Genomic DNA, 26,649 nt, shown 5'->3' on the forward strand with positions numbered 1-26,649 from the left:
ATTCGTTTGACTCTGTTCTTTGAAACGTGTTTGAAAGTTGATTATGTGCAGAGGTAACGTAACTAAGTATCAGAAGATCGCTCTTGGGAATGGCTGCCCCTGTTTTCACGTGCACAGAACTACTTTTTATCATAACTTCACCAAAGCTTAATGCTGTCCCTTTTTCCGACTTTTCTGCGCTTCAGAGATGTAAAATTGTGTTTCATTGTTTTATCTAGGGTTTATCTGGTTACTAGTCATGGTATACTTTTGGCCATAAATATACTCATAGGAAACTCCTTCTATAGAACAAGTCTTTGTGATTTTTACTTAAGTTAACCTTCTCTTGACCTCTTCAGCTTATAAGATCTCTCAGGAACAACTTTCCCATGGTCACGATGTAAAGAAGTTGTTTTCTCTGTGTCTCTCTTTAGGTGCATTGGGTAAAAGTGTGCCATTGAGAGGATCAGAATATTCTGTGTTCTCTGGTATTATTTGTGGGTTGGTTGTATTTTTTAAAGATTATTTCAACATTATAAGCATTTTGCTTTGAAGATTTATAAACAGATTTACAATTCAATGAGTCGACCATAGTTTTATACGTCCTGAGCATCCTGAGTTGAAAATAGATAACATTATTCCCATGATTTTTTTTTCCTTGTCTACATGGTTGCCAGGTAATGTGAGTTTTCTCCATTGATGTTACTTATTTATAACAAATTCTGGTGTGTTTGTATTCTCTCTTTGGACGTTTAGACTATATAATTGAAGACAAACCACCATGAGTTAATAGCTACAGGAAGAAATTTCTTGGTTTTAGTTTCCTTTTCAGGAGTGGGCTTAAAATGTTTAAATTACATTTTGTACTTCTTCAGTGAGTTATTATTGGATTTTGATTGTATATTGGTTAGATTTAGGTTGATTTTTAGTGGTTTGAAAATATCCATAATCTGTAAATTATCCTTGGAGCTTCTGCTATCTTCAATTTCTCCCTCCTTCAACATTTCCCATGAGGCTTTTTTGGAGACTAGAAATGTTAACCTGAATAATTTGAGTCGTAGTCAAAGTCAAAGCCCTAAGTGATAGTTAAACATTGTTTATCAATGATTAAATTTTGCTCCTGTCTCATATCTGGCCACTCTCATGTTAATACTATTATGCTTGTCAGGAAGAAACAAAATGAGTTCAAGTCGCAGCTTCTCTCCTTCCTTCCCACTCTCCCTTTCTTCCTCCTTTCCTCTTTCCCTTCCTTTCTTTCTTCTCCCCCCTCCTTTCTTTTCCTCTGTCTTCTTGGTTTTTTGAGGTGTCAGAAAACATTGTAATTATCCCACTATAATTAGACAGTGTCTCTGTTTCCTTGAGTTTAATATATGTGGCATATTTGGAACTGGGCTAAGGGTTATGCCGACCCCACCTCAGTCTGTCATAAACCCTATCATCCTTCCTCCAGTGCAAACGCTACTGTAAATAGTGCATCCTTTTCTCAGGTGTCATTAGATCTCCCTTGTACTATTTACAGTAGCTCCCAGCTGTTTTCAACCCTCCAGTGATTTGTCTTTATTGTTTGAATGAAATAAAAACTCACAGCATTGTTTTTCAAAGCCATGACCAGATATATCCCTGTTTACATCTGAAACCTTATTCTTCTCTAATTCTCTTCCAGTCTTCTCTACCTCATTTTTTTTCTCATCCATTCTTATTCTATCTCATTTTTCTATTGCCAATGCATTGGTGTAGTTTTACAAAACATCTTGTGATTGTATAGTGGAACTACACTCCTATTTATCTCTTTTCAACTTCCTGTTCAATGAAATCATATTTGATAGCTTGAAATAAACTTCAGAAGGAACATTTCCAAGGTAGATATTTTCAAGCATTACAAAATAAAACCTGGGGCTGGGAATATGGCCTAGAAGTAGAGTCCTTGCCTCGCATACATGAAGCCCTGGGTTTGATTCCTCAGCACCACATATATAGAAAAAGCCAGAGGTGGCACTGTGGCTCAAGTGGCAGAGTGCTAGCCTTGAGTAAAAAGAAGCCATGGACAGTGCTCAGGCCTTGAGTCCAAGCCCCAGGAATGGTAAAAAACAAACGAACAAACAAAATAAAATCTGAATTAATATTTGGTTGATCATCTCAACGTAAAATCTTTGATAAGATTATATTAATGGAGATTAAATTTCAAGATGCAGTATACCTGCAACTATGTGAATGGCACAAAACTTGGGTAATTCTTCTAGTATTTAAAAATTATTATTAAATATAGTAACAAAGCTAATAATTCACATTACTGTTGAATGAGTGAAATTCACTCATGTGACTTTTTTTTCATGTTCATCTTACCCTTTAGGCAAATGTAAGTCAGTATTTATTTCAGAACTTTGTTATTTATCAGTTACTAACATGGTTAGGCTACAAATACTATTTAAGGCACTGGTGATGTTTTTAAACAGTAATATATTGCCACAAATTTAAATCACATGATACATTCTTATATTTAAAAAGATTTATAGGGCCTGGGACTGTGGCTTAGTGTTTGCTAGCCTAGCATGCATGAAGCCCCAGGCTTAATGCCTCAGTACTATATAAACAGAAAAAAAAAAGAAGTATTTCTGTGTCTCAAGAGATATAGTGCTAGCCTTGAGCAAAAAGAAGCTCAGTGACAGAGCCCAAGCTCTGAGTTCAAGCCCCAAGACTGGCAAAAAAATTTATCTATCTATCTATCTATCTATCTATCTATCTATCTATCTATCTATCTCTATGTACCTATCTATCTATCTCTATCTATCTATCTATCTCTCTGTATCTATACACATGTATGTAAATATACATGTATATATATAGCTTTTCACTTCCTTTATTTACTCTTTAATCTTAATGTTATAGAAATAATTATCTATATGTACATATAGAATTTAGATTTCAAATTATTTTTAAATATAGCATTCTAATTGTCAAAATCAAAATATTTTTGAGATTAACTGTAGAGTACAATCTGAAGCATATAGCACTATTATAGAAAGAAATTCAAATATACATTTACACACTGATTAACCATCACTATAACATTTAAGTGAAGGTAAGTTTTATTATGCTTTTCGGAAGATTTCCAACATATTTATTGTGAGGTAAATATTTTGCAGCTAAATCAATTATATTTCCTATATTATTCATGCAAAATATTTATCTCTACAAAAATGTGTTTTATCTGAATTATATCGTTGTGTGATTAACTTGAGGCTGAAATGACAATTAGATCTATGGCATAAGATTATTACTGTTGTTTTTGTTCATATATGTGTGTACACATGGGTTTTAGAGTGAATAAACTTCATGGGCGGTGCTAATAAATAAAACAATACCCTTTGCAACGAAAGAGCCAAGAATTGTAAGTTAAAATAATTTACAGTCTGTTGGAATGAGAATTTTTTTCCACTCAGGAAGTGTTATGCTTTATTTTTCGTTCATTCGGTTATTCATCCAAGCATATATATGTTGCACTTGGGTATAAAAATAAAATGAATAATCAGATTATTTCAGTGTCCCACAATATCTGTGGGTTCAGTTTCTGTATAACAGAAAAACAATTTAGCTATTTTGTTTTAGGAAATGGTAACAGTGATATGTAGTAATGATTAACAAAGAATAGAACAGACGATCAACCTGGAATTATTCTTCTTACAGGGCTAATTGATTTTGAGAAGGTGGCTAAGGCTTTGTTTTAAAGCTGTGATATAATTATTAATTTATGGGCCATTAATCTAAGGGGATGGCAAACTAGGTAGTTACCCTGTTAGGAAATTGCTCTTTAAATCCAGGTAATTTAAAAATATCTCCCCATATGCATTATAAGAGAGGTGCTCATGGACTGTTCCTGTTCTCTACTGTCAGTATGTTTTTATGGATAGGTCTTGTGTGGCTATGTATGCACGTGTGCTTAGAATCTGGTAAATATTTCATTAAAGTATTACCCAACATGCCGTGCATTGTCTTTCCTCATCTTTTAGTCGACTTGAGGTAAATACCAGATACAAGAGTAGCTTTACATATTCCTTTTTGATTAAACAAGGGTTTGAGCCTATTTCTCCAGCACCAGACTTTGAGTCAAGTGCAACTGTGGGAAATTATGCAGTAATTCCTTAGACTCCTAAAACTTAATTATTTACCAACTTACCATCAAGTACTATCAAATGCAAAGTAATTTAATGTAATTATAAATCAGTTATGTGATCAGCCAAAAATGGCATGCCTCAAAGGTCAGAATCAATCAGAATTCATCATTTTAACTTCAGTTGAACATATTTATTTATAGAATGCATGGATAAAGGAGGAACAGTACATTTTATTCATATGGCCCTTACACAAGTTATGATTGCATTTATATAAAACAAGTTGTATAAAGCATTGGCATTTGGCATTGGCTTTAAGATCAACAAGATTTTTGTCACCCCTTGAGTTATATATTATTTAATTGTAAGGTAATATACACAGAATATATATTGCATAAATTCATCTCAAGCAAATATAATCATCTGGGTTACTACATAAATTCACAGAGAGGGACAATCTTGAATAAATAAACCTGTATCTCAAAAACCTGTATTGGCAATCTTGGAAAGAAAATAGTTGGTCACACTCTGAAAATGCTGAATTCATAGATATTTTAAGGGGTTGGGAATATGGCCTAGAGGCAAGAGTGCTTGACTCATTTACAAGAAGCCCTGGGTTCAATTCCCCAGCACCTCATACATAGAAAACGGCCAAAAGTGGCTCAAGTGGCAGAGTGCTAGCCTTGAGCAAACACTAAGCCAGCAACAGTGCTCAGGCCCTGAGTCCAAGGCCCAGGACAGGCAAAAAGAAAAAAAAAAAAAGATATTTAAGTAGAACTATATATTATATGCACTGTATGTGTATGTATATATATATAAAGTTTTGCTTTCTTTATTCTTATTATTAATCTTATTAGATTCTTATTAGACTTATAAAACAATAGATTTCATTATGTCATTTTTATACATATATTATGTACTTTCATCATATTCATTCCCCTTTACTCCTGTCCTCCTCCTTTCCCTTCTCAGGCCTTCCTCCTCCTCCTCCTTCTTTTATGTCTTTATTTTTTAAACTCTGAAGTTTACATATGAGCAAAATCACTCGGTATTTGTCTCTGTAAGTTTGGGTTATTTCTTTTAACATGATGATCTCCAGTGTCATCATTTTATGAGAGAAATAGTTTCGTCATTCTCTGTGGCTGAATTGAGACTCATTGTGATTACATACCATATCCATACACTGATGGCCTCCTAGATGAGTGCATAATTTTGACTATTGTGGATATCTTTGCAGTAAACTTGGCATGCATGAGTCTTCATCTTATGTTGTTTGTTTCCTACAAGTGTACATCTAGGAGTGGTATAGTAAGATCATAGGACAGTTCCATATTTATTTTTTGAGGAATCTGCACAACTCATTTACTTTAGTGGCTATGCTGATTTTTTTTCCCACAAGCAGTGAATTAAGTGGAAATTTTTCATTGACTTCTCAATATTTGTTGTTGCATTTTATCTTGAAGATAAGCATTTTCAATATGGCAAGATAAAATCACAGTGTGCTTTTGATGTGTATTTCCTTGATGTTGGAAGATGTAGAATGTTTTCTAACCATATGTATTGGTGGTTTGATTCAGAGCTGTCTTTTCATGTTATTGACTGATTGATTGATTTGGATTATTTGTTATTTTGGTGGTTTAGTGTCTTCTTTCTTTTTAAATTCTGAATATTAATGAGTCCCCTGCCAGATAAATATTCGGTAAAGGTTTACTTCTATTCTGTAGGCTTTGTCTTCAATTTGTTAGTTGTTGTTGGCTTTTTGTTGTTGTTATGAAGAAGTTTAAATTATGATCTGGATTTGCCTACATCTGCCCTTGTTGCTTGAGCTTTGATAGTACCATGTAGAAAATGGTTACTCATACTTACATTATAAAATGTTTTACAAAGTAGTTTCAAAGTTTAAAAGTCCTATATTAAAATCTAGTTTGATTTTTCTTCCTTCTCATTTTTAGTAAAAAAAAATAGGAATGAGAAATCTAGTTTCATTTACTCCACTGTGTGGGAATATTTACGTTTCCCAATCTAATTGTTGAAGAAACAGTGTTTTATCCAATGTGTGTTTTTGGCAACTTTGTCAAGAATCAGGTGTCCATAGCATAGTGTGTTAGTGTGTGTGTGTGTGTGTGTATGCACACACACATACCAATACCTATCTATCTATATACCCAAATTTGATCACATTACATCTGGCACTGAAGTGATGTCAATTCAGTGAAAATCACTGTTTTTTAGGTTGAGATTTTGATGCTTTTACCCTCATTCAGTGATTTTTCACTTCTATATTCTTTTATGTAAGAGATAGAATGGGCCTCATCTCCCAGTCATACAGGCAGTCTCCAGGGTAAGGAAATGGTAATCCAGAGTGGACTGCTTTTGGTCATACACTGTTATATTTCCAGGTTGGATGTGTTAAAATACATTTCAAGTTACAGTATTTCAACTTTCAGTACTTTTAGTAGTACCTCTATTGTAAATCAACCAATCTCTGTGCACAGATTAATATATGTCTTTGTGTATAAGCATGACTATTACAATGTTGGTCACAATTTACAGGTGACTCCACTAAGAAAGAAGTGACCCGCAACTTTAATGTAAATGATTTCCACAATGTTAATTTGGGATACATGCATATATACATGCATTTGTATGTGTGTGTATGTGTGTGAATTGAACATAGATATAAAAGGAGCAGAGGATACATGGTTTCCCTCAATAGTAATAATTAGAATGTGCCTATGAATTTATAAGTAAACCCAATGGACAGTAAAAGGCAAAAAATAATACACTTGGACAGGAGACTAAACATTCACACAGTGAGACCAAAGGAGGATATTCTTAGGAATGGATCACAAGGGATCAATATTTATATTCACATGACCATATACAACACTGCTTATCAAAACAAATCCTAAGAAGTGCAAACAAGAGGTTTTTTTTTCTTACAGCTCTTTTTTCCCCTTTTTTCCTTTCTATTTTTCCCTATTGTCTCCATATTTGATTTTTGTATTTTTTTGCCTTATATGTAAATTTATCTAATTTGGGGAGGAAAAAAAGCAGAGTAACATTAGGATAAAGGTTGAACCTATTCAGCAGTGATGCACACTAAACACTATCTTGTAAATCTTGTAAACTATCTTGTAAACACTATCTTGTAAATCTTGTAAATTTTTACCTGACTTATGCAACTGTAACCCTTCTGGACACCTTCTTTATAATAAAAATAATAATGACAGATGGTCTAGGTACTAAGCTGTTGAAATACAGAAGCAGCAGCTAATGGCAGTAACAGAGTCATACATTACTCACTAATTCATTCATCCACTATAATTGAACAGCTACTCATGATTATCCAAAAAACTTTTATTGTAGTAGACAAGCTTTGTGACAATGGACTACATCTCCAGTCTCAATTATAGACATTTGATAAATAGAAATATTATTCAATGCTTAAAATTTCCAAAAAAAATCACAAAATGACATTACTGGAATAGTACCCCTGAGCTTCATTATATGTGAAAGGTGTTATAACTGTTGTCTTTTCTATATCAAGCCAAGACGAAATTATAAAAATTTAAAATTTGGCTGTCTCATTTCTTTTCCCCTTCTCTTATTTGATCTTCCATCTGTCCTATATTCAGATCTATAACCTGTTATACTGCAATCCAATTAATATTTATAGATACCCAACAAATTGCCACACGATGTCAATTATTATAAAACAAAGATTTATACTATCACTCTTTATATGGGGTTAAACAACGCATATGTTAACTCACAATTTCTGTGCATGTTAAAGATCTTTCATTTATTGTTCTTGAGCCATATAAGCTCTTCTCTGGTCACTTTTTGAAATAAGGATAGATCATAGGTTGTGTTATTAAATTGGATATTTTATTGGATATGTTTTATGTTGGTTATGTTACATGCTATTAAATTGGCTGTCCAGATTCCCCTAATTAAATGCTACGTAGATGGGTTATGGAAGAAATAAAATAGGTTGTACTTCTATGTGTTTGCTCTCCTTACTTTGAAATTCCAAAACTTAACACAAAGCATATCACTGAGATTTTTAAAGGATAATCTCAGTAACATTGAATATCAAGAAGCTTCCAGTGCTGTATACAGGGCTGGGAATATGGCCTAGTGGCAAGAGTGCTTGCCTCCTATACATGAAGCCCTAGGTTCGATTCCCCAGCACCACATATATAGAAAACGGCCAGAAGTGGCGCTGTGGCTCAAGTGACAGAGTGCTAGCCTTGAGCAAAAAGAAGCCAGGGACAGTGCTCAGGCCCTGAGTCCAAGCCCCAGGACAGGCAAAAAACAAAACAAACAAACAAACAAAAAACTAATGCTCTATACAAGTGGAAAAAATTGGCATTTAGGTAGAGAAGAACAGGGATAGATTTTGGTGACTAGGATTAAATATTAATATTATTAATTGTTCTCCCATAATATGTGATATATAATGAAAGCAAACCAATTTAACTGATTAAGCATTAAAATGCAATTCACTTTCTCCATTTATTACACAACTTATGGGTATCTTCCCATGTGGACTTACTGATTTTTAGATAACCTCAAAATATGAAAGTTGTGAAACTAGTGTTCAACGCCAGACCTAATCCCTAGGGCTCTGCATATCAGATTCTGTCTTTCATCTTTATATGGCAAATAAAGAAATATGATGACAGACAACAAGATTTATTACATGGCATGGACAGCTGTGGGAAGAGGCAAAGTAAATACTTGAGTCCAACATCAGTCACCTTTAGTGTACAGATCAGAACTATATTTGTAAATAGACAAGGTACTGGGAGCCCAGGACAAAATGTATGTGTGGAATAGTCAGTCTTACTTCTAAGTGTGGTCATAAAATTAGGGTTCTGCTGAGTTTCTGAGAAGCTGTTAGGTGTTGGGCTCTCCTCTTCCTTGTGGCAAGTTTCAGACCCTTCCTACAAAGCTTTTTGTCAATCACTTCTGAGATGGCTGCAAAGGCTTAGAACAAGGCTAGATACAAAATGGAGGCAGGATGCCAGTAGCGAGCCTTACTATTCCTTGGCTACAATAAGCAGGCAGTCATTTTCAGCAGAAGTAGCTTTTAAGTATGTTACCATAAACTGTTTATTTATTAATAACAAGTGCAGACATGAAATGAAATTTCAATATTTTTAATTCATCAGAAAAAAAAAGGCAGGTGTTTATCCTCTTTGATCGAAATGTCTAGCCCCTCAGAATTTTGGCTAAGCGGTGACTAATGCATCTCTGGGAGTTTGTAAACTTGGCCCAAATTGCCTTAACTTCTCAATTAACTAATACAATTGACATCTTTGGGGTTTTTCACTTCCTCAAGTGCAGTGGAGAGTTAACAGCCCATTTTCAAATTAGCTTATGCAAATGAAGAGGATTTGAACTGAAGCAATCAAAATTTACATATCAATGATTATGTAGAATTCTCTTTAAATTAGTACTTGAGCCTTGTCTCTATCTGAAGAAAGAGAGATGAGTCTGGTTTTGCTTGAAAGATGTTAAAAAGGAAAAGGAATAAAATGTTTTTCTATTCTGTCAATCTTTGTTTCAACAATACATTTCAATTTATGTTAATTTTTAAGTTTGTTAAGAAAAACTGTTCAGCCTATCTTAGAGAGGATTGGTAACTTTTTAAATAACAAGTTAAGTTACTGTAGCTACAGATAGTTACTCTAAATTACACTTGCTTTTATTCCCTTATGTTTTATATGTTGTATAGTTTTGCTCATAAAACTTCCCTCATTTAGTGTTGGTTCTTACTTTTAGTTATATTTTCTCTCCATTTATTTTCTTCCTTAATACTGTGTGTGTGTGTGTGTGTGTGTGAGAGAGAGAGAGAGAGAGAGAGAGAGACAGACAGAAGATGGGGGGAAAAAGGAGGAGAGGAGGGAGGAAAGTACAGGGAAGGGGAGAGATACAGAGAATACCTGTGAGCTGAGGTATATATTGACGAACAAACTATGAAAAATAAGGTTTTTTTGTAGTAAGCTTTTCATCTGAGATGATAAACAGTTATCTCTATCTTGCCAGTGGACAGGAGGACACCTTCATAAATGTAAGTTTCTTCACACCAAGGAAATGTATAATCTGCTTTTAGGCCAAAGGTATTACCATGAGTTTGTTTCTGCATTTGTTTTCTTAGTTCAGCGCAAACTAATCCTCAAGCCATAGGTATATTTTGTAGTGGCTCATTCTGACTCTGTTTAGTTACGTTAGAATATCTTGTATTGTCAATCAAGAAAATATGTCTCCTTCAGGGGGATGGGAGGGAATGATGAAAGGAGTGACAGTGATCAAAATGCATTGTATTAACAAACTGGTATGTTAAATATTAATATTTGCCCTACTGTTTGTTGTAAAGGCTTTGTACAATCTTTTACACAACTACTTAAGGATAATTCTTTTTTTTTTTTTTTTTTTGGCCAGTCCTGGGCCTTGGACTCAGGGCCTGAGCACTGTCCCTGGCTTCTTCCCGCTCAAGGCTAGCACTCTGCCACTTGAGCCACAGCGCCGCTTCTGGCCGTTTTCTGTATATGTGGTGCTGGGGAATCAAACCTAGGGCCTCGTGTATCCGAGGCAGGCACTCTTGCCACTAGGCTATATCCCCAGCCCAAGGATAATTCTTAAAAAGAAATAATGCCTTCTATTTAGTACTGTAATAATTTGATTTTGCAAATGAGGTTCTTAGACTATTTATTTTTCTCCTGAAACATGGCAGAGATCTTTCTTGTGAGTGCAATTGACACTTGAGACTATTCAGAAGGTAAAACTATTGTTGAGTCCATTTAGTGTTTTTTTCAGAAAGTGTCATTTGAGTGCCTACTATGTTCAAAATGTTTCGAGCTCTAACTACTAGGATAAGGATAAGAAAGACAAAATATGCTACCCTCATTGAAAACATCCTAGTAGGACAGACATAGGAAACAAAAGATGGGAATATGATTTAAAATATGGATTATGAGAGGGCACAGAAAAGGTGGAACAAATGATGAACCAATAAAACTGTGGTACTCAGTAGACACTATGTGGAAAATAAACTGTACAGTACATCTTGTGGGTAGGGACAGGAGGGAAAAGCTGGAAGAGAGCGAGTGAAGAGGAAATATGAATTGAAAAGAATATTATTCATTACATGATTTGTGTAACCCCCATATATGAACTGTACAATAACTTTACAAATTAAAAAGGATGGCATGCTATATACCCATATGTGCAATAGACAGGTAGAAAGCATTGGCTGAGGCTGTTAGTATTTGGAAAGCTGCACATATAAAGAATAAAATTAGGAAATATCTCCAAGTAAAGTGATTTCTGAGTGGAGGTACAGCATTCTAGGAGGAAGAAATGAGAGCTAGCATTTTTTGGAATCAGGCAGATCAGTGTGGCTGGGTGGTTCTGAAGATGGAAGGTACTGAGGATGGAAGGGTAGTTGGGCTAGAGTAAGAACTCTTGATGCCTGGAAAATAGAGCTATGAGCAGCCAAAGCACTATCTTGATTGACTTAAGCAACCATTTCAAAAGATGTTTCTTTCTACGATATTGATAATCACTTCCAGTAAGAAGGAAAACTATCCTTATTTTGAAATTGCAGATGACACACACACACACACACACACACACACACAAAAGATAGGTATAACGATAACAGAGGCTTACATGGACAAACCATGATACTAAAGCCCAATTAAGACAATTGGACATAGATTGATAAAAGGCTGTACTGGTGAGGATGCCCATCACATGGCAAATTAAAACCCCAGTGCCCACATTAGAGAGGCAGATATTCCTCATTTCTGGCTTGTATAACATGGTGACACTAGCCTAATTGAGTTAGGAGTTCAAATGATTTAGAAAGAGCCTAAGAGGTCAACTCCTACACTAACACATATTCAGAGTTTTAGAAAATGGACATTAATTCATATTTTAATCTATCTTTAGCCCACACTGTCTTGACCAATTAAAGTATTTCTGAAGGCAAGATTCACCAAAAAGTTATCGGTTTGTATTTTCTGGCCTACAGCAAGGAAAAAACAAACAAACAAACAACAGGTGATTTCACTAAGTAAATAAATAAGAGTTGTGATTGAAGATGATGATAGAAAGAAACTCTAGGTTATATTGTTTTTAGGCCAAAGCAAAGTTTTCTTTGGAGAAATATTTATTCATAATGCCATAATGAGCATGACCTAAGTGAAAGCATTGTTTGCCTTAATGATTTTTAATGTGCTCTCAGTATAAAATGATTCTTAATGCAGACACACATTAGAATACTTCATCTTTAAATTGCTAGAACACTCATATACACATATAATTTAAAACAAATTTCCATTATGAATCTTTAATGGATGCATGGTTCAGTTGTTTTTATTACACATATGTCATTGATTCACAGACCTGGGGCACCAGCAATCACTGGAGTCCATAGATTCACCGTGTCGTTTTTGTAAAAATAAGCAGTAAACGTCGATAAGCCATTTATTATCAATGTCCACTCCTACTGTGGGCATTTTAATGATGGCATTGCCTGTCCCCGTGGGTAGAGCTGCTTTCAGTGGCATTTCTCAGTCATTACTAATGTAAAATTACCCAGCAGGCTGACTGCCTGTCTTTCACTCTTTAATGCAGAAGTGCCCTAGGTCCCCAGAGTTGCAATTAAGAAGAGCACTCAAAAAATAACCTTAGGAATCGCTTACAGGGTGTGGTTTCCTCAAAAGGAAACTATAAACTTCACACATAGTCTCCTCTAAATCACAGGCTGGGTGATTTGGTATTCTGTTTTGCTTTTCTTTCTTCTTTTAAAAAAAATGTTTTACAAAGCATAATAGACAACTGAGGTAATTCCACATTTTTTTTTTTTTGGCTAGGAAGGAACACAGATTGATTAAATAAGAATATTTACTAAACAGTTGAGGGTATGTAGATTAATACTTTAAAACTCAATGGAGCACCTACTAATAAAACCCATGGTTATGATAGAAGGGTTTTTAAAATATGATTTTTAACGTGTCCTAGTTTTGCAAATATGTGCTTATATATAGCTTGACATTTAGCATCTCACTGAAGTTTGTACAAATTTCAATATAATATTTCTTGTATCCCTATAGACACACATAGGTATCTTCCTATCATCAGTGCATTATCTCTCATCTGTTCGTCTGTCTCTTGCTTTCTCTCAATCTATCCCTCTACCTATCCTCTATCTAGTTCCTTCCTTTAGATTTGCTGGGAGAATACCATCGTTATTATTCAGCTTGTTTTTTCTTCCAAAGTCTCTTAAGATTCCTACAATGGTCCCATTTTATTTTAAAGAAGGATCGTATTAAACTTCTGGAAGAAATGAGCAGCATTTTCTAGGCCATCAAGGGCATATATGATTAATCCAAATCTGTTTTAACGTTTCAAAGAGCTGTTGAACAGATGACGTGAACATTCCAACCCTTTTTCCTAATTGATAAGTCAGGGATTATACTTTGGTTACGATAGAAATTATTTTAAAGATGATTAGTGTAGATAATCCTCAGCATAGATCCTAGTATAGAATAATTTCTTAGTCATATTTCAAGATTATCATTTTCATCACTTCATTGTTTTATTTCAGGAATAAATAGATGTTGATATAATATATTAGCACTTTGTTTGCCCCAGGATAAGTTATGGTAGCTGTGTAATTGTGGCAAACATCATCATTCCTAACCCTGAAACCTTCTTCCTGTGTAAAATTCCAATGTTTATTTTCTGATTAATAAATTTAATATTTTTATAGAGAGAGAAATGACTCAATAGTTTCAATTGAATTTTGATTCCAATCACTGTCTTTTAAGTGAGTTTACATATTTTTCTGCTAAATGCCAATTATTTGCCCAGATGAGCTGCTTTTGTTTATGACCTTAGTATATACTTGAATCAAAAGCAGAAAATGGAAAAGTTCAAAAATAAAAGCTTGAATTACACCCACTCTGGCAATGCGCACAATTAGGCTGAATTTGGCTCAAACTTAAACACTAATAGTCAGTGAGTCTGACACATTGGCAGTAGGTTTTTCCAGCACAAATGTTCAGGCTTTGTAATATTTTGTACTCTCTGTGTGGACATATTTGTTATGTGTTACTTTTTTTTTTTCCTGCCAGTGCCATAAGGGGAAGAAAGTGTGACTCAAAATGTAGGAAACAAGAAAATCATGAATAAAATATTTACATACTAGGGCTGGGAATATGGCCTAGTGGCAAGAGTGCTTGCCTCCAACACATGAAGCTCTGGGTTCGATTCCCCAGCACCACATATATGGAAAACGGCCAGAAGGGGCGCTGTGGCTCAGGTGGCAGGGTGCTAGCCTTGAGCGGGAAGAAGCCAGGGACAGTGCTCAGGCCCTGAGTCCAAGGCCCAGGACTGGCCCCCCCAAAAAAATTTACATACTTTTCCCCTATTTGCTTATGTCCATATGAGCATGTATATTTTCGTTACCTAAAGAGGAAATATTTAGTTATTTATTTAGAATCTCCTGACTAACTTTTTAGCATAGATTTATATACACTTTGAAGAACACAAACTCATCTTTGAAATGAGAGAACATGGTACTTTATGTACATTGTACTTCTTGCCTGTCTCTTCTAGAGTGCATTACTTTCCCATTGCTCCTTTGCCACTCTTCATTCATTTGCTAGACAATCCCTAATAATCCTTCAAGGTGCAACTTCAAGACCCAGTCTCTTCTGCTCATTGTGTGCTATTACTCCTTCCCTGGCCAATCAGCACTAGACAGAGCCCTCTCCTGTATCAATCAATTACAGTAATTCACTTACTGTACTACAATTAATTACTTGACTAAAACCATAATAGAATCAGGAGAAGAGGACTATGGCTTTTGTTTTTATAAACCTGCGTTAACTAGCTTACTATATGCAATAAACTCTTATATGTTACATGAGATAATATTGGTTGATTACAGTAACTAGCAAGATATATTTAGGTACCTAAAGGTCACCTAGAACACATCGTTGCTTCCTCAACATCTCAAAGTAAGAATCTCAATTTCTCTGGGGAAATATGGATTCTCTTTGGTGGAATGATATTATCTCAGCACCTGCTGTCATTAGGATGGACACTTGCCTTTGGAGGTCATCAAATATGTAGGAACAGCTTATCAGATCTATCAGATATTCTGAATTCTATTGGCTTTGCTTTCTAGTTAACTGTATTATAAAATGCGTCCTTTTATAACAACTTTAGGAACTCTACCTTCATTGAATAAACTTTGCAGGGTAGTGTCCTGCACTATTTTCATCCTATTAAACATGGATCTGGCTTTCTTCGGCAATAAGCCAACAGGGGAAAGTTATAAGTCTAACTATTCTCTAGTCAGATTTGTTTCCACTGTACTAAAATGCACATTCTGTGATTTCCTTAGGATTGTAGCTATTTCTGTTCTGGTGAAAGGTTATTTTAATTTATTTAGATTTATCGATAACTTTATTATTGATAATTTGAGACGGTACATGGATAAAATATCATAAAGACAATAGTTATTATTTAAAATATGTCTAAATATATGTTAAGGAACATGACTGTGCTTTATGAATAATGCTGGTCATTGATTACACTGAAAGGATTTTTACCAAATTAGTCATCCAGAAAAAAGTAATTCTGCTTACCAAAGACTCATTTGTATTAGAGTCAATGTACAGGCTTGATACGCTCTTAAATGTGAGATGGTACCGGATATGATTCTCTGTATCAGTTGTTATTTAAAAAGTCATATTAGAAGAATATTGAAAGGATGGCTGTGAGGTCTAACTCTGAAGTATAGGAACATCATTAAGAAAACGATGCATGTTGTGGAGGATACTAGACCTTTTGTTTATCCAGATACATTTATTTCACATTGTATCTCACTGACAGTCTCAGTTATTTCCAAGAATATTACAAGTTACAGGTTTCTTGGAATTACTTCATATGTGTAGTGGACAAATTAAATGGCTTATATATTTTTAAAGATGAATGATTGTGGAGGGTGGTGAAGATAGAGAGACTAGAAGTCTCTTTAGAATATTTGACCTACCTACTGTGCAGGAAAGTATAGAATATACTTGAAATTCTTCAAGCCTGTGCTAAATAAATTTTAGTCAAGCTATTTTGAGAAAAGAACTATTCTCTACAGCTAGTTTTTCTCCATTTTCAGAATAGCCGTTGTCCCATTTATATGCCATGAATTTTTATAAATTACACTCAAGAAATCCTACAAAAAGTATTCATATAAATATTATTTATTTTTAATTTTTCACAGAGAGTTTGGAAATCATGTTTAGTTGAAACATCAAATTTAGTGACACACACATATGCACACATTGTTATTTCTTATTTGGTCATATCATCTCTGCTGTATGCCACATATATGGTCTGATTATTCTATAAAATTCAGGCTTGACATCTTGGGAACTAATACATAATTAATGATAGGGCTCTGCTCATGTAAAGTATGCTTGAATTTTGTGTTTAATGGCACATTCTTTTGTCACCATAGATGATAACATAGGATAATTAATCTTATTGAACAGACAAAACACTGCAACTTAGGAAAAAATCTGAATTAGTAGGATTTGCCTATGTCAGTTTATACATAGTGTCTCTTCATTATCTTTTTAGTTGAGGATCTATTAATATAGATTAGCTATGCTACTACTACAATGCTTTTTACCAGAATTTACTTGAGTTTCTTTTTTGTTTAACTTGACCACATTTTTAATACTTAGCATCAAGAAGTTCCCAAATTTTAAATAAATATCTGAAAAGTTCTTTGATATGTTCCCTATCCAGAATATATTTAGCTGCTAAGTTTTACCATAGACTCAATAGTTTTATTGTGTGTGAGAAAATGAAGTATATATGACTACAAATAAAATGAGTTAAATGGAATTTCGCCATTTAGCATTGAAAAATAATTTTATTTTCATTATTTTTTTCTGTGTAATACCATGGCTTGCACTCAAGACTTTCTGCATCCACTTGGCTTTTCTGCTTATAGAAGTCACTCTGACTTGAGCCATACCTCCTGTTCAGCATTTTGCTAATCAATTAATTAATATATTCAGACTTTTTGTTCCTTGGATGTCTATGAACCTTGATTTTGCAGGTCTCATGCTTGCTGAGTAGCGAGGATTAGACATGTGACCCACTGGCACTGGGCAAGAATATTTTTAAATAATGAATTTCGAATAATATATCAAGCACATTTACTATCATGAGCAATAGTAGTGACCATTTCATTGTTCACTTTATCAGAAAATTAAAAATTGATTCATTCTTTAAGAAAATACCTATTTACTCAAACAAAAGTGTAACATGCTAGTTTACACTGCATGGGACTGCCCATTTTTGACATCAATCACACATTCACTTGGACTCCATTAATCGTTTACTTCATTCCCTATGCTTTAACATAAGGAAATAGATTGTAAATTGGAGAAAGGACTTGTGAAATCTTCTGTCATTAGTACACATTTAGGACAAAGACCTAAATTTGATGGAATGAAAAGCTGACAAATTTTAGAACTTCAAAGATTCATTGAATTCAACAGCTCTGAAATTTTCCAGATGAGGGAACAAAGGCCAAGAGAAATCAAATAACTTGTCAAAGTCATATAGTTAGTTCAATGGTAGCCTAATCCAAGTTTAACTGGTGCACTTACTTCTAAATGAACTCAATCAAGGCCGGTGTCAAGGGATGTTTTAGAGGCTGCTATGATCTGAATGTTTGTGTCTCTCTAAATTTCAGATGTTGAATCTTTAATCACTTGTGATATTAGGCAGCAGAGCCTTTGAGAGGGGATTAGATTCCAAGGGCTAAATCCTTGTTGATGGGATTAATGTCCCCATAATAAAGCCTTACAAAGCTGACTTGGTCCTTCTACCATGTGAGAGCATAGCAAGTATACAAGAAAGGAGTTCCCACAGTTCTTCAGAACTGTGAGAAATAAATGTTTGTTCATGACACATCTAAGTGAATGGTATTTTGTAACAATATTCCAGATGAACTAAGGAAAAGGCCTTAAGTATCCTAAAATGGTCTTCACCGTATTTTCTCCAAAAACCCGTGTGTGTGTGTGTGTGTGTGTGTGTGTGTGTGTGTGTGTGTGTGTGTGTGTGTGTGTAATATAGAGTCCTCTGAAAGTAATCTAAAATCTTCTGACTAGCCAATATCCACACTTAAATTTTTGGAAGAAAAGAAAATAATGACAAAGTTTATAAAAGACCTTTTGTACCATGTAAATATGAATCACATTGCTATTCCTTATCCTTTATAGATCGTTCATTGAATTCACTCAGATCCTTCTTATTTTATTCTTCCTGACTCAGGGGGCAAATGAAGTCAAATTATTAAGCTTAATAAATAACTCATTTTGATGGGGTCTTATTATTGACCTTGTCTTTTCACACCCAATTTTCATTTCACTTTTAATGTAACAATTACTTAATTATTTTTCCTATTTGGTGGCTTTAAATATTTTCCTTCTGTGTATAATTTTGTCTCCCTTAAATTTTAGTCTTTTTTTTGCATGCCATGACTGTACACCAAATTTTAAAGATTCTCCAAAAAAGATGCAAATAAAAAGGAAAATAATGATAATATATTCCACAAGTCTCTTCCATGGTACTCCCAAAACTTCTCCTCCTCCTCCTCCCCTTCCTCTTCCTCTTCCTCCTTTCCTTCTCCATCTCTTCCTCCTCCTTCTTCTCCTCTTCTTTCTTCTTCTTTTTAACTTTAACTCACACAAGTAACTTCAAAACTCAGTTTGATCTTTATATTTAGTGAATCTTTTTTATCTTGAAAATTTAAGATATTCCTGCTTTCATTATGCTATAAAAGGACATTGTATATAGAAGCTGTAGACGAAAGCATTGTGGAGTGCTTATTTATAAGTGAAGCTCTACAAATTTGAGAAAGTTGTACCCCTTCAAAGTTGCTATGTGAGGAAATCAGGATCAAGAAGCCAGGTGCTTTCTCATAGTCTATATTAGTACCTGTGTTATATGCTCAAGCAAAGACATTAACTAGAACTATGGAGTAACAATGGGGTTTTTATCCCATTACCTTATGTGATACTGACTGCTAATTCCTTTATGATCTCCTTTTCTCCATTTCCTTCTATAGATTATGGTCATGGTTTTCCATGTTTTACAACTTATTATTTCCTCATGATTCTTCTGTATTCCTTCTTCTCCATCCTCTAAATATAGCTTAGTCTTTGTGATGATATTTACTTATGTTTTTCTTTTCTAGATTGCTGCTAGTTTTAAACTATGGATCATGGCTAATGATTAAATTATCAGACCAATTTTCTCCACTTTTGGGTATTTTGAATAATGCTCCTTTGGATATTTGAGTGTACTATTTTTTTCTGCTAAGCCTTTTTACTCATTACTTCATATATCACTTTTGATTCAGATGACCATCTTTTCTTTCCCTGTCACTCATTTATATTTAGGCTCCAAATATAAGGTTAGTTACCTGGCCTTTTTGTTTTGTTTTGTTTTTGGTCTTGAGGATTAAATTCATTGCTCTTTGCTTATAAGCAAGTGCTTTATCAAGAAGCCTTTTTAATGGAAAAGTTAGTCTTAAAATGAGCTTTCTTAGATTTTCTTTCTCCTACAACTTGAAAAATTCAGACTTCTCTTTTCTGCTAATAATTCAGCCACCTTAGTGAACTTTTCTATCATCCCAGGTCTTCTTTTCCCATGCTGGTTATTGTCAACATCTGGGAACATTTCTTAATTTTATAGCATTAAATTTCCTTCTTTTTATGACTAATATCATGAAACATCAAATCTCCCTTCTCTTATCCAGTGATTATAATTATTGTTCTTTCTTCTATTGTCTTTTTCTACTTTCTTTCAAATCTGTCTTACTCATATGCCCCTCTTTCACACACAACAATATATAGTTAGAACCAAATCAAGACTTCAAATCAAGATTATTTCTAAAGATACCTTCAACTTTTGAGAGTAGGTATCATACAAATTGAATGGGAAAGGTGTGTGTACAATTAATGAGATGTATATTCAAATGTTACTCACCCACACAAAGAACATTTTCAGTAGTTCAGTCAATCAGAATGCTCAGGTCAGAGGAACCTGGAGGTTTGGTCAGAGTGACCTTAGTTATTCTATTAGGTACCTTTGAGTATTTAGACCCATTGTGTTCTCTGTATTTCTTCATTACATTCAAATATTTAGAATATACTAAAATAACACTAGTAACAATATATACTATATATATATGTATGTATGTATAAAATATTCACTGAATTCTATGTACCTGGAGCTGTGTTTTGAAATTAATTTTTATATGAGATATTCAAATTATTATACTCATTTAATCAGGAAAAAGTCTAATGATTAAAGAAGTTTGAGGAAGTTGCTCATAAGTTTATGGCTCTTGAACAGAATTGGTCGTGTTCATATTCATCACATTTATATTCCTCTCCCAGAGAATAACGCTTATTTCTTGGCATATAATGAAACTCAACAGCTATTTATTGAATGCATGGTTGAACAGATAAATAAATAAATTTAGGAACTGACTTAGAAACAATAAGAGGTTCATATCAGATTATTTTTACCCAAATGTACCATTTGTATGGTTTTCTAATTTTTTTTTTTTTGGCCAGTTCTGGGCCTTGAACTCAGGGCCTGAGCACTGTCCCTGGCTTCTTTTTGCTCAAGGCTAGCACTCTGCCACTTGAGCCACAGCGCCGCTTCTGGCCGTTTTCTGTATATGTGGTGCTGGGGAATTGAACCCAGGGCCTCATGTGTACGAGGCAAGCACTCTTGCCACTAGGCCATATCCCCAGCCCGGTTTTCTAATTTTTAATAGCATGTGTTAGACACCTTATGAAAGATCTGTTGGCTCCTTGTGAATCATTTTTCTGGGCAAAACTTGACCTTATAGATTTAGTATTATGGTAAATAAGCTCAGAAACCATACAAACACGATAATCAAGCACTTTATCACTTAAAATTATAAATATAATTTATACATGCTTATCATTTCTGTACAGCAATTTATTAGAGTATCCTAAGTATTGAAAATAATAAATTTTACTACATACTCTCTTTTCATTTCTTGTATAATTTTGTGCTTTTGTGGAGTAATAATTCCTTCATATTCTCATGACCTCTGTTAGTCAATTCATAGCATAGCATATAATCAGACTTAAAAGTTGGAAAGCAGCTACATAGAATAGGTCAAGCCTGAAATCCTAGCTACTTTGGAGGAGGAGATTATAGGATTATGGTTTGAAGTTCATGACCAGCACAGACCAAAAATGTTTCTGAAGCTCTACTTCAAGCAAGGCTTCAGAGAGGTAGAATATGCATGCCCTCCTAGCTACAGAAAAACACAATGGCCAGGTACAGTAGCAAGGGCCCATCATCCCAGTGAAAATAAAGTTAAAAGTCATGAACCCAGAGGTGTTGCATGAGGAAACATACCTTAAAATTAGATGCATATGCATTTTTAAGAAGAGTAATGTAGGGTACAGTATGGATTACCAGAGGTTATACTGGAATCTCTTTGTTTCAGGTATATGTTGAAAAATACATTTCTTCATCCTTATTAAATTTAGGCATATCTTCAGTGTTTAGTGGCATTTACAGCAATCTAAGATCTCAAAAGAGTAAAAACTAAATAATAGAAGTACAGTTTGTGATTACAGTAAACCTCACTTAACTTAGTTGGTTTGCCCCATCAAAATACAGGATTGATTTGTGTCATGTGAGATTAAACACCATACAGGTTTAGAGTTATGTAAAAGTTCCATGTGTCTTAAAGGCTTTATTCTGTGGTCTGACCTCATCTTTCAGATCACACAAATAAGGTACTGGCATCTGCACTTTGAATTCCTAATTCTGTTCTTTTGCCAGACTCGAAATTACTTCATGCTGAATTCTTATGTCACTTGTGAAATACAGTTTATATGTTTATTTAGCCAAATTATAGGACTAAACTATAGTTATTAGTTAGTATAGAAAACTAATAGGCATAAAAGCATGCATTCATAAAAATCAGGGCTGTCTTAAGTGAAGTAGAAGGCATTTAAAAATAGCAGGGATATGTGTTGTCACATTTGAAAGAATACACTTTCAAAATATGGCATACATATTTCATACATATTTTCTCTAGTATTTTACATTCTTGAATATTCCAAAAAGATTCATATTTTATCCTGTATTCTTTGCCTAAATAAAAGTTATGAAGTAGTCAAATTGGAATTTACTCTTATCATCTTTATATTATGCGGATTTTTAAACATGTCTGAATTTATCTCAGTCATGATTCCCCTGAGAGAACAATGCTATTTTTAATTTCAGTCTCCCAAGTTGCAAAAACGTATTTCGTAGATCATAAAAGACATTTAATGCCTTGGGAATTAATAAGTGATTGAGTGAACATGTATCTGATTTCTCTTCTTCATATCTCTTCACTGTTATCTTAAAAATGAAACAATCCACGTAGTTTAATATGATTTGATAGTTTTCCCTGAATTTGATATTCCCAAACATAGTAGTATAATAATTTTATGTGAAAAAGTAATCTATTAGTCTTTCCAATCAATTTGTGAGAATTAGAATCTCCATTTAAAGAATATCCAATTAAATTTACTGTTCATAAAGATCAAAAGTGAAATATTTTACATATGTACACTTAAAAAATATTTATGAATGTTCACCAAATAGGGCTCAGTGTGATATAAAGTTGGACAGATTGAAATTTTAAATAGCGGAAATACATTAACCATGAAATGTTAGATGTTAACTTCAGACTGTAGAATGATATTGATTTTGACGATACACAGATCTCAACTCTATCTTGAGTGATGGAAAAGATATAAAACCTTGGCAAAGAAGTACACACAAAAAAATGGGAAAAGGAACTACATTAAAAATGTATAAATTTCTACCACAACTTCTTAAAGTATAATAATGTCCTTCTCAACAAAATGGGCTTTGTCTCTCATACTAACAAGTGTGTGAGTAGAATATTGGCATACAATCAGTCACCTTGAAAATAAATGTCAAGTTAAGCCAACAGAAAAAAAAAATGTATCCATCAGACCTCAACTCAGCCATCAACAGTACGAGAAAATAACTTGTACAATATATTTTTTCAGAAAACCTTCATATGTGCATCTGCCTGTTTGTCATAATAACTCATATATATGTATATATAGATATAGATAGATAGATAGATGGAACAATTGTTCATAAATATTTACTGTAGTCTATCTTTAGAACTTAATATTTAAATTATTTTTGAAAAAATAAAATTTCAATAATGGGACAGTTAAATACCTGACACCTCAATTTTGAAATGAAATATTTAAAAAAATGCTTTCTGACCTTGTTTAAATCGGTGAACCAAATGAAAAATCTATTTAAAATATTAAGAACCAAAATTCTACTCAGCACTAAAAATATTTAAACAGTAATCAACATGAGGCTTAAAAATATTAGATGGTGGAAAAATTTTCATCTTTCCTGAAGATAAATAAGGGCTTGTTTTACTCTTGGGAGACCCTGATCTTCATTCCTCCAATTTGTTCTTCCTGTGTTGCTACCTACTACTGTATGCAACTATTGAGATGGGGTATTGTGAACTTTTATACCTGGGTGCAGTAATGCTAAACTCTTGTTTTTGAAGTAGGTAAACCTGTCATATCTGGCAAAATCTGTATGTTTCCTTCTTTTTTATTTTTATTTCTCAGTACACTGGAACTTGAACTTAAGACCAGATATTTTCTCAGCTTGCTTTCCTATTACCTTGGCCATCAACCACTTGAGTCAAACCTCCTGGGGTGTGTGTGTCTGTGTGTTTTATTTTGGTCTGATTTTTATTTATTTAATTATTTTTCTTATTTATCGTTAAAGTGATGTACAGAGAGGTTGCAGTTTCATAAGTTAGGCCTTGGGTACATTTCTTTTCTTTTCTTTTCTTTTTTTTTTTTTTTTTTTTTTTTTGGTCAGTCCTGGGCCTTGGACTCAGGGCCTGACCACTGTCCCTGGCTTCTTTTTGCTCAAGGCTAGCACTCTACCATTTGAGCCACAGCGCTACTTCTGGCTTTTTTCTTTATATGGTGCTGAGGCATCGAACGCAGAGCTTCATGTATACAAGGCAAGCACTCTTGCCACTAGGCCATATCCCCAGCCCCTTGGGTACATTTCTTGTACTGTTTGTTACCTCCTCCCTCATTCTTTTGTTTAGTTATTTGGCTTTGGATTTTTTTGCCCAGTTTGAGGTTGTCTAGATTTTCAATTTCTTCATAGCTAGCATTACAAATGTGAGGCATTGGTACCTGGCATTGACTCACTTATTTCTAATGATAGATGTATTTCTTGTAGTTGGGATAGATCCCTAGACATTGAGAGGAATCCTTCATTAAAACCACTTAAGTTGGGCTGGGGATCTGGCCTAGTGGCAAGAGTGCTTGCCTCATATACATGATGTCCTGGGTTCGATTCCCCAGCACCACATATACAGAAAATGGCCAGAAGTGGCGCTGTGGCTCAAGTGGCAGAGTGCTAGCAAGAAGAAGCCAGGGACAGTGCTCAGGCCCTGAGTCCAAGCCCCAGGACTGGCCAAAAAAAAAAAAAAACCACTTAAGTTTCACCTTGAAAGCTTCAATGGTAATTTGGAGACTTAATAATATTTGTAACCCATCTTTCCTCAGATAAACTGTTTTAGAAATGGAGACATTGGCAAATTTGTAATAGAAGGCTGAAATATCATATTAATATTTTTAGGAGCACCCATAATCCCAGAATATTGCTGTTATTGCTATTGTCAGTTATTATGATGGTGATTATGATTATTATTATGGCTATTACATTATTGTCATTCTGTGAGTGTCTTTGATCTCTTGAATAGTCTCCCTGGCTCTCCTACTCTGGTCTTGGCTGTCATTTTGTAGCTGCTTTTTCCAGAATAATTTTGACAATTCAAAATCAATTAAATCAAATTTCTGAAAATGTGCTCTACCAACATTAGTGGATTGATTGTAACACTCTGGATTTTCTTTCTGCATGATGAAGTATGATGGAAGTGGGGAAGGAATGCAGAGTTTCCATCCTTTGTCTTTTTGTGGCATGAACCACAGAAAGCCTCTGTGGATGTAATTATCCCTTCTGCTCTCCCTTTCAAAAACTTATTGATTCAAGTAAGTGTCTGTTTTTAATACTTTGTTCTTAGATTCCTCTCCTATGAGTTTTTGTCAGACTTACTGAAATATTTCATTCTGAATAAAGCAGAGAAAAAAGGTTCTAGGAGAGTTTTAAGTTATATGTTGTTTTATTTTTTTAATCTTTGAAATCATTTTTGACATTCCCATTTCCTTGGTTAAGCCAGAGATGAATGGAATTCAAATCGGCTGCCAAGGGAACTACTCTTGTTATCTATTTTTTCATCAGAATTCTCATGAATATTTTAGGTTAATCACTTCTAAATTGATTTTAAACCAATTTATTTTCTGTCTACTCTACATATGGATTCTGTACAGTGATAAATGAATGATTTATTAATTGATGAATACCCATTGCCTTAAACAGTGTTTTAACTAGTATTTTAGCTTTTAATTTTTGAGTAACTTCATGAAGTTCATCCTCAGGTAAATGAATGCTTTTAGACATTCCAGAATGTTGCAGTACATATTTCTCAAAAAACATTTTAGATTTTTCTCTTGTTTTGTAACCTATTTGCACTTCATTATTTGCTCATTCCGTTGAAGATCCATTGGGAAGGATATCTGGAAGTTTGTGTGTGTGTGTGTGTATGAGGATTTGAATTTTAAGCCCCAGGATCAGCAGCTGCACACGCATGTGCATACACATGTGCACACACACATACACACTCACACACACACACACTCTTTGATATTTTTGTACCTAGCCTAGGGACTCAAGCATACAAAGTACAGGCATCCTTAAATCTTGTAACTTTTATTTCAAACATTTTCTAGAAACTTGATTTGGGATCCTGCATACATACTACATAGTCCTTAGGAAAGACAGTCTTTAGACTTTCTCTTCCTTTTATTAAGTTGGGAAGCTGTGTTATTATCCTCAATAGTTTATTCTGTGGTTAAGTTGAAATATAAGAGTTTTACATGTGCCATGGGTAAAATAATAATATACAGGTCATCCCGGGAATGGCCGTTATCACATTTCCTGTGATATTTTAATGCATCTTTGTTGTCTGTTCACAAGACTGTAGAAAGTTTTGTATGAGAGTTCCTTTTCTGTCTCTCAGAATATTTTTATGTTGTTTTACCTGCTGTTAGAGATCAAATCTACTCATGGAGAGTTCTTTAAAAAAAAATTGAGAAAGGTGAGAGTTCCTTTTTTGAGTCAGCCAGTGAGATTTCACGTCAAGAGTTTCACCCATCTCCAGAATTAGCATGTTTGTGTCATGAGGATTTCATAGCTTGGGATTTTCCAAAAATTACTTTTGGTACTTTTTCCCATTGAATTGATGATTATTGTTTGGAGA

At 34.1% G+C, this 26,649-nt stretch overlaps 1 protein-coding gene across 5 annotated transcripts in view; it reads left to right on the plus strand.

Moving 5' to 3' along the window:
* Positions 1-26,649, plus strand: part of Adgrl3 (adhesion G protein-coupled receptor L3) — a 648,664-nt gene that overhangs the window by 270,593 nt on the left and 351,422 nt on the right. The window lies entirely within an intron of this gene.

Source organism: Perognathus longimembris, chromosome 16 (genome assembly GCF_023159225.1).
Source record: "Perognathus longimembris pacificus isolate PPM17 chromosome 16, ASM2315922v1, whole genome shotgun sequence".
NCBI lineage: Eukaryota > Metazoa > Chordata > Mammalia > Rodentia > Heteromyidae > Perognathus > Perognathus longimembris.